This window comes from Pleurodeles waltl, chromosome 3_1 (genome assembly GCF_031143425.1).
Source record: "Pleurodeles waltl isolate 20211129_DDA chromosome 3_1, aPleWal1.hap1.20221129, whole genome shotgun sequence".
NCBI lineage: Eukaryota > Metazoa > Chordata > Amphibia > Caudata > Salamandridae > Pleurodeles > Pleurodeles waltl.
The window spans coordinates 91487244-91494950 of record NC_090440.1 but is presented as its reverse complement, the minus strand read 5'-3'; the positions used below and the strand labels follow the sequence as shown (position 1 = coordinate 91494950).

The 7707-nt window shown below is 41.8% G+C and overlaps 1 long non-coding RNA gene across 2 annotated transcripts in view; it reads left to right on the top strand.

Moving 5' to 3' along the window:
- The first annotated feature begins 2480 nt into the window (after window positions 1-2480).
- LOC138285959 (uncharacterized) overlaps window positions 2481-7707 on the top strand; it is a 132132-nt gene continuing 126905 nt past the window's right edge. For both annotated transcript variants that reach the window (XR_011201671.1, XR_011201670.1), the window contains exon 1: window positions 2481-2670. This is a non-coding gene — a long non-coding RNA (uncharacterized lncRNA). The remainder of the gene's footprint in view (window positions 2671-7707) is intronic.

The following is a 7707-nucleotide window of genomic DNA, read 5'->3' as shown; positions in this document are numbered from 1 at the left end:
ACAGAATTGCAGCTGACAAATGTAATAATGCATTCTAAAGTTAAGCACCCCCAGCAGGATACATACACCATGAGGTTCTAGGTGTTTACACCTCGCGCACTATCTTCCCAGGCTAGACACATTTGTCAAGTTTCACTTCATCAGTGGTTTTACAAACAAAGTGCTAGCACAGAGATTTCTCGTCAAACATCTCTACCTGAGATGTGTATTTCCTACTTTTTCCCACCATTGTTTGTGTTGAATCTGTGCATTGAGTACACACCATGTGACACAGAGGGTTCCAAAAGCAAACTTTCAGGCTCACTTAGCAGCACAAATATAAGTGAATGATCCATATCTCGGGATGATTTGGAATTCGGTAAATCTGTCCAGAAAAGGATAACACGTGTATTGTAAGTCCAAAGGCCTGAGAGGCAAATTTGAAAATATCTGGAAAGACTTCCTAGACGTATATTCGTAGTGGTATATAATATACTATACGGTGTTAATTCATCCTTTGAATTCCTATATTTCTACCTAGTCCCAAGTATTTGATGTAACATTTATTTGACACTGCTGTATGTTGAAGTGAAGCTAGATTGTCTAAAAATAAGAAATGTGTCTCCAGTAAAGAGATTTTTGAAATGCAAAAAAAAAAGGATGGCAAACAAATACATTAAAATGATAACGTACCAGATTTGCAAATAAACAAGAAATAGCTTTAAAATGAAAAAAAGAATGGTAAGGAAAATTCTATCTGCAATTGGGAGTATTTTTTATGATTCTATTGGGCAAGGTATTGGGGGAAATGAAGGGAATGCGAGACAAAACTGAAAATAACCATGTTTGTAAAATGTACAAGAAGCAAGCAGTTTCCTGAATAAACCCGTATCTAAAATTTGGTATGCTGTTAAAATATGCTAGGGCATGGTGCAATGCAGTAATGCGTCCTTTGAAAGTGCTTTAGGGTGAAATAAACAGCCAAGTTGCAGGCCTGGGCTGCCCAGACCCACAATAAAATTGATAAGCTATCCTTTTTTCAACCCCTCCTCACGGGTAGTAAGCTCTATATCAGAATCTTCTTGGACAGCACTTCACAGGGGTTGCATCCAGTGTTTGTGAACTGTGATTACAGGCAATGATACTGTGCGGGGGAGCACACAAAGGCGACAGGCAGCCCACCATGGTATGGAATGCTTTTTCCAGGACATTTCAACCCACAATAAAGTTAGAAGCAGGATGGGGCACTGGAGAGGGGCCTGGTCACCACCTATGCGTGATGGGCACTTGAGGGTGGGTAAGGGATGCCTCTGGGGACCGCATCACCAGGTACCTTGCTGACCAATTGGTCCAGGACACGTGTCCAGTGAAAAGGAAGTATTTCTCATTAGCAGGTGAATTCAGCAGCAGTGTGCAACACATGGTCTGAAAAGGCAGAGACTCAGCAGGCCATGAAGGTCATGCGTGCAGCGAGGCTCATAGCACCTACCTGGAGACTACAATGCTAAGATGGCATCATGCCCTCCCACTTCTACGAAAAAGAGGCAGTCAGTGCATACACCTGTACACAGGGTTAATAAATTGGACAGAGTGATGGCAGGGCACAAGACCAGAGTCTCCTCCTGGCTGTAAGATAAGACAAGGAGTTGGGCTGGCACAGATGTGCATTTGCAAGCAGAGGTCCCACTGCCAGGAAGAAAAGCTGAGTCGGGCCCTGTAGGCATAGGAAACGAGGAACTGCAGTAGAGCACCATCTAATGGGGAAAGGAGCTGGGAAATTACAGTGAGTTCCCCCAGGGGACGGGAACCGGAAAAATACAGCAGTGATGTGGGGCTGTGCCACCCTATAGAGAGTGCCAAGCAGTAGGTCAACATTAAAAAGAGACTGAGTAGCCTGGCAAAGGACTGAAGTGCTGAAAGGCAGATTCCATGATATGACATTTGCATGGTACTCATGAGAGATGATGGGCCTCGTACAAGCCCCTGGAAGGACCAAGTGCTCATCAAGCAAGGAGGAGAGAATGGATAGACAACAAGCATTTGCAATGCAATGGGTCTCGCGTTTGCTTGAGTTAGAGCTATTAGCGTTTTAAACTCCTAACCGGGCTTTTCTTGCCACATAAACTGAAAAGTAAAACAGTTTCACATAAGCGAGCCGACGGCCGCTAGGAGCACGAAGCAGACACACAAAAGGAAACAGAAGTTTGCTCGCAGTGAAATGTATCAGCAAAAGTCCAATTATCCATGTAACCGGCAAAAGTGCAATGATCCATGTAACAGGGTTGATGTCATGCAAAGTACTCGATTACTACCCAGCGAGATCACGCTGCCTGAGAAATAAAAAGAAAAAGTAGTTCAGAAACCATATGGAAAACATCAAGCCTCGTATGTTTTCAGTAGTTGGCCGGGCACTCGAGGAGGGCTAAACACCGGAAAAGGCATGACGTGTGCATGCCTTTCACTAATGAAATCAAGCACATTTTAAAAGGCAAGCCCACGAACCAACCAAACTGATGGGAGTTACATGGGTATGGCTAAAAGCCAATAGAGATATTACACCAGGGACAGAGCGCTTTCCGCGCTCGACCCTAAAACGGACATGCCACGCCTAAAATCCATTGTTTGAGGAGTAGAGCAGACCTTTCAAGAGAACAGACCTGAAGATGAGGAGGAGAGCAGAAGGGAAGAAAGGTAATCTGACAAATATGACCAGGAGGAGTGAAAAGAGAAGTTAAAGGTGAGGGGTGGGGGAAGAGAGAAAGAGAGAAAGAGAGAGAAAGAGAGAGAGAGAGAGAGAGAGAGAGAGAGAGAGAGAGAGAGAGAGAGAGAGAGAGAGAGAGAGTGAGAGTGAGCGAGAGAGAGAGAGACAAGATGAGGCATCAGTCCCAGGTAAAAGCAAGAATAGAGGAAAGGAGCACAACCCTCCAATGGTGAAAGAAGAATGAAATGGCTTGAGAATTTGGGTTTTGCACACAAAATCACAGTTTGAAGTGTTTAGATCACATATTGGTGAAGTACTAGACATTGATTTATGGCTACAATGGGTGACATCAACGAGGCCCGTGCCTGTATTTCATAGAAGAGGGGCTTGCATGTCTTGCTCAGATCCCTTCCACATGCATCTCACCCAAAGCGGGGTGGGCTTCTAACACAAATCTCGTGCCATTCCGTGGTGCATGTTGGAGTAGAAGTCTGCATTGCAGATTTAATCATGATTGCTCAAAATGCGGAGGAAAGCATCTAATTATATGGTGCTATCCGTGCCTGTGGCGAGATTGTGCAGGAGACAGTGGGGCGAGAGGCACTGCTAGAGGAATGGTGGCAAATAAATTATTCTGAAGTTAAGCAGAGGGACCAGGTTGAAAACTCATGAAGTATCACATGGAGTGTGCGGTTGTAAAACAGTGAAGTGTAAATAGCAGATTTATCATACGTTTTACAGGTTGTTTGGACAAAATATCAGGGGAAAAATACCATGTTGACAAAATATTGTGTCAGAAATATTGAGGACAAAAATATTGTGATGGTAAGTTTCTATGGAAAAGTAAAGTTTTACGATACTTAAGTCCACATATATGTAGCTTGAATAAATATATGTATCCAGAGTACGTAAATGTGGGGTTAAAAATGGTAAATCTATACTTACCTGTTTTCACACACCTTCTTGAGATTTTGATCCGCGATATGTTTAACATGGTATGCTGTCCACGCTATATTTTTCTCAGCAATATTCAGTCAGATATCCGTTTTATAGGGACAGGTATGATCCTTCCATATCCTTCTTTGTTTTAAGGATTTTTTTCTGGACAGAGCAACATGCAGAAACAGACCAGAAAAAGGTTTTGTGGAAAGGTTCAGGGTTCCCTATGATGAGACCGGCTACATTGGCTAATAACTCAACATTGGTGAGAGGCAAAACAAAGATATAGTAAAAGCAAAACTAATGAACGAGGAAGGCAAACTCAGGATGGTAGGACTCACCCCAACATTGGATGGTAGGCCCTTCCTCAAAACAGGATGGCAGGCTCTTCCTCAGATACTCATTTTGAGGAATTGATGACTTACCCATTGGACGCTGTGACAAAAAAGAACGAGGAAGTGTTAAGATTAATATAAAAACCTACCGGGGCACAAAGGTGTGGGTCACTGGACAATCTCCTTTGATTGGATGGTTACTGAGTGCTATTTGATTGTAGACAAAGCAGCTGACTTGGCGAAGAAAGGTGACTGTGGTGAAGTGCGTTATATATAATCTGCCTATCACCTTTTTCTTGTACAACTAGCTGACTTGTACCTGCTTTGGTAGTCAGTTCCGAGAACAGGCATTCACGGACAACAAGAGATGCAGGTGGGTTGCTCAGTGCCATATGACGGATTTAAAACGTTCAGCACATCCTTAGAATGATCCCTGTGCAAAGGTCAGGGACATCAGTGAGTCTCCATTACATTAAAAAAAAAAAATTGTGTTAAAGGTGAGAAAAGAAGGTCTTTAGGCGAAACTGTTGAAAGTATTTGAACCCGTGGCAGAGAAGCTTGGGATATCACTGACGCCTAAAAAGATGGAGAATCAGGCCATTGGATTAGACCTGAACTGGATTTTGGAAAAACTGGAATCAGGTATATCCCAATGCACGGTGAGCATGTTCAGATGGTTGGTGAGTGAAGAAGATGAGAAATGTGAGCTAAGGAAGATTTGTCTCAACTGCAACAATTGGTATTTTATACTGTGTTAGGTCATGTTATAGATATTTAATAGCGCACATTTGCATCAAACTTTCTTTGCGCCATTGAAAGGTAAAACACAAGATGTCAGGGGAGACAGAAAAACTGAATTTTATTGATGAAAAAGCCAAGTTTCCAATTGTTTCCACATGTCTTATATGAAGATAGCACACACATCTATGGAGGAGAGATTGCTTCAATGCAACTGTCAAAAAACTTCCCTTACAGGTCGAATTCAGAGTCTGAAACGATTTATTGACAAAAGAAATATTAAAAGTCTGTGAATCAGAGAGTCAGTAAGACAAGTAATAGACATAACTCAAATGTATACTCTTCCACACAGGTTTCTAGTATTGGTCACACAATAAGATTCTCACACTAAATACTAGCAGGTGTCTAGCTGAGCTCATGAAAACTTGGAAAATAGCCTTCAAAAGAGACATAAATGTTAACAGTTTTTGCTTGAGCAAGCTTTTCTCGACCTCTTGTCTCAAGTGCCAAAATGCAGCTTGGCTTGACCTCAGAGATGGCAGATACTGTGGGCAATTTCAGAATAAGCAAGAAAACATGGTTGAAACACATTACAATGACGATAAGAGAGAAATTGTGTTCTAAAGTATTTCAAATAACAGAGAAGGCCCTGTCACTGAAAGTGCCACACTGTGATGGGGCATTTTAGCAGATATTGCCTTGCAAATTGGAGAAGGAACAGGAATTGCACAATATACCATTACCAAGGTCTTAAATAGTACTGTGTTCCTGATAGGAATGTATGTAACTTAGGATAGGCGTGCTGTTAATATTATAATGATGCCTCGTGCCAGTGCCAAGTCTGACAGCAGCATTCTTCCTCGATTGTAACTCTTTAAGAATCTTATCTTGTGGGCTGACATAGACAGATTTGCCATAGTCAAGTTGGGATTGTATTAGGACATTGAATATGGCAATATGATATTATGAGTCAATATGGGGCAACTGTTTTTCAAAAGATTAATTTGCAAGAACCATACACTGGCTATTTACGATAGTTGACACACCTCAAAGAAAGACTGTCAACAATATCAAACACCTTTAGATGGAGGTGGAGGAGGGCCTAAAGCCTCTGGCCAGGTAGCGGGGTCCCATTTGTATTTCAAGTAAGGAGGAGTTCATTTCCTTCCAAATTCACCGAACAATTTGTTTAGCTTCTACGCGTCCTTTTTGCAGAGACACACTGAGGTTGTGTTTACTTTGGCTGATGCCAGGGGAATTATGATTTTACATGAGGGCAGTGGATAGCATTTTGTCTGCCGTTTTGATTGGGAATGCAGTCCATTGATAACCATTGACTGTGGGTTCGCAGTATGACGGAATTTATAAAGTCTTTGATATGGTGCTTTTGGAGATAAATATGTTATATAAGAAGCGACTACATCCCAGCCCTGAAGAAGTCAAGTGACGAAACACGTGTTGGCTGTGAGGTCTTTGTAAGGGATTTGGATATTCTGTTCAAGTTTGATATTTTGCTTTAACCTAAGACTACAAGAAGCTTTGGAGGAACAATCAACATTACATATAATGGACTTTGGAGACTATATGGGTCACAATTAGATTGTTCAGTGAATTTGGAAGGAAATTAACTTACACCTTTAGACTTTTGCAGGAAAGACTAATGAATTATAAGGGGGAGTTCTGATGTCTTTGTTTGAGAATTAAAGAATTAGGCAATTCATGATCTGTAACATTTTTGATTTACTGCTTTTCATTTAGCCATTTATATTGTGCAATATTTGGTTTTAATCTTTATATACACAGGAACTTATTGAAATGGTGAAAGCCCTTATGTTTAGGATAATTGTACACTTGATCAGCGGGTGCCTCAGTGTTCTCATTAGGTTACTGGCTGTTGTTTCAGTCAACATTAGGGGCTTTAGGGTGTATTCCCCTTTGTAGTGCACCGTTGCAGATATTAATGTCGGACTCATTCAATTTCAGCTAGTTCTCCTTGGTGCGCCACATCTCCCTTTACAATACACCCCCTTTGGTAAAAATTTCAAGTAAGGAGGAGCCCCATCGTCACGGGCTGCTCTTCAACAAGTTGGAAGCCATCCACCGTTTGTGGTCTGTGGAACTGGAACCAAGTGTGTTTGTTTGGGTTCCACTTGTATGCATATTTTCCAGACAAGAGATATTGATCCCACTGTCAATGTCCAGGAACCATTTGGGAGCAGTTCCTTTTCATAGTTAATTTTCCTTTCTGCAAAGCAGACCCACTATTTGTCAAAGGTGGTAGCATTCACAGAAAGTAGTGATGATGTTGGCTCCTCCAGCAGCACCCAAAATATAACTCTGGTTTGCTATCTCTTGTGTACATGTGTACTTACCTAGCTCAGGTCACATGCTTTCATCAGATAAACCCTTGATAGGCGTAGTTTATTGTAGAGATAGGAGTTATTATACAGACTATGATTTTGTTTGTCCCTTTCCGCAGTAGGCTAGAGCTGGTGCTGCAGTTCCCAGATAACCAGTACAAGTCTTTTTAAGTAGCTTCCTCCTTTTGAAGCTTTGACACCAGGGACAGAAAACATGCAAGTCTCCTGTGTTTTCAATCCTGCTATCATCACATGTTTAAGATCTGACTTCCGATTCTAGACCTTTGCAAACTCTCCTTATACCATCACTGTGCTATGGTTTGTGCCAAATGTTTTTCACTCTCTGCTTTGATAGTGAAGGGTATGCTGTCTTTACACATGTATACTGTGGCTTTGGTTTGTGAGAGGTGCACTGAGGGAAAGGACCAAATCTTATCCAATCATGTAGGGGTTTATGTGCTGGAACATGGTATTGAATTTATGATGTAAGTGGGTGCGGAGGGTGTAAGTGAGATTATCTCCGCACTTGAGGGAATTGTGGTCATGGATGTGATTGGAAACTATAATGAGGAATGTGGGCAGGGACGAGATATACACATCAAGCTATCATACATGATGTTATATGGAGGGGTGGAGGTGGGTCTTGGAGGAATGA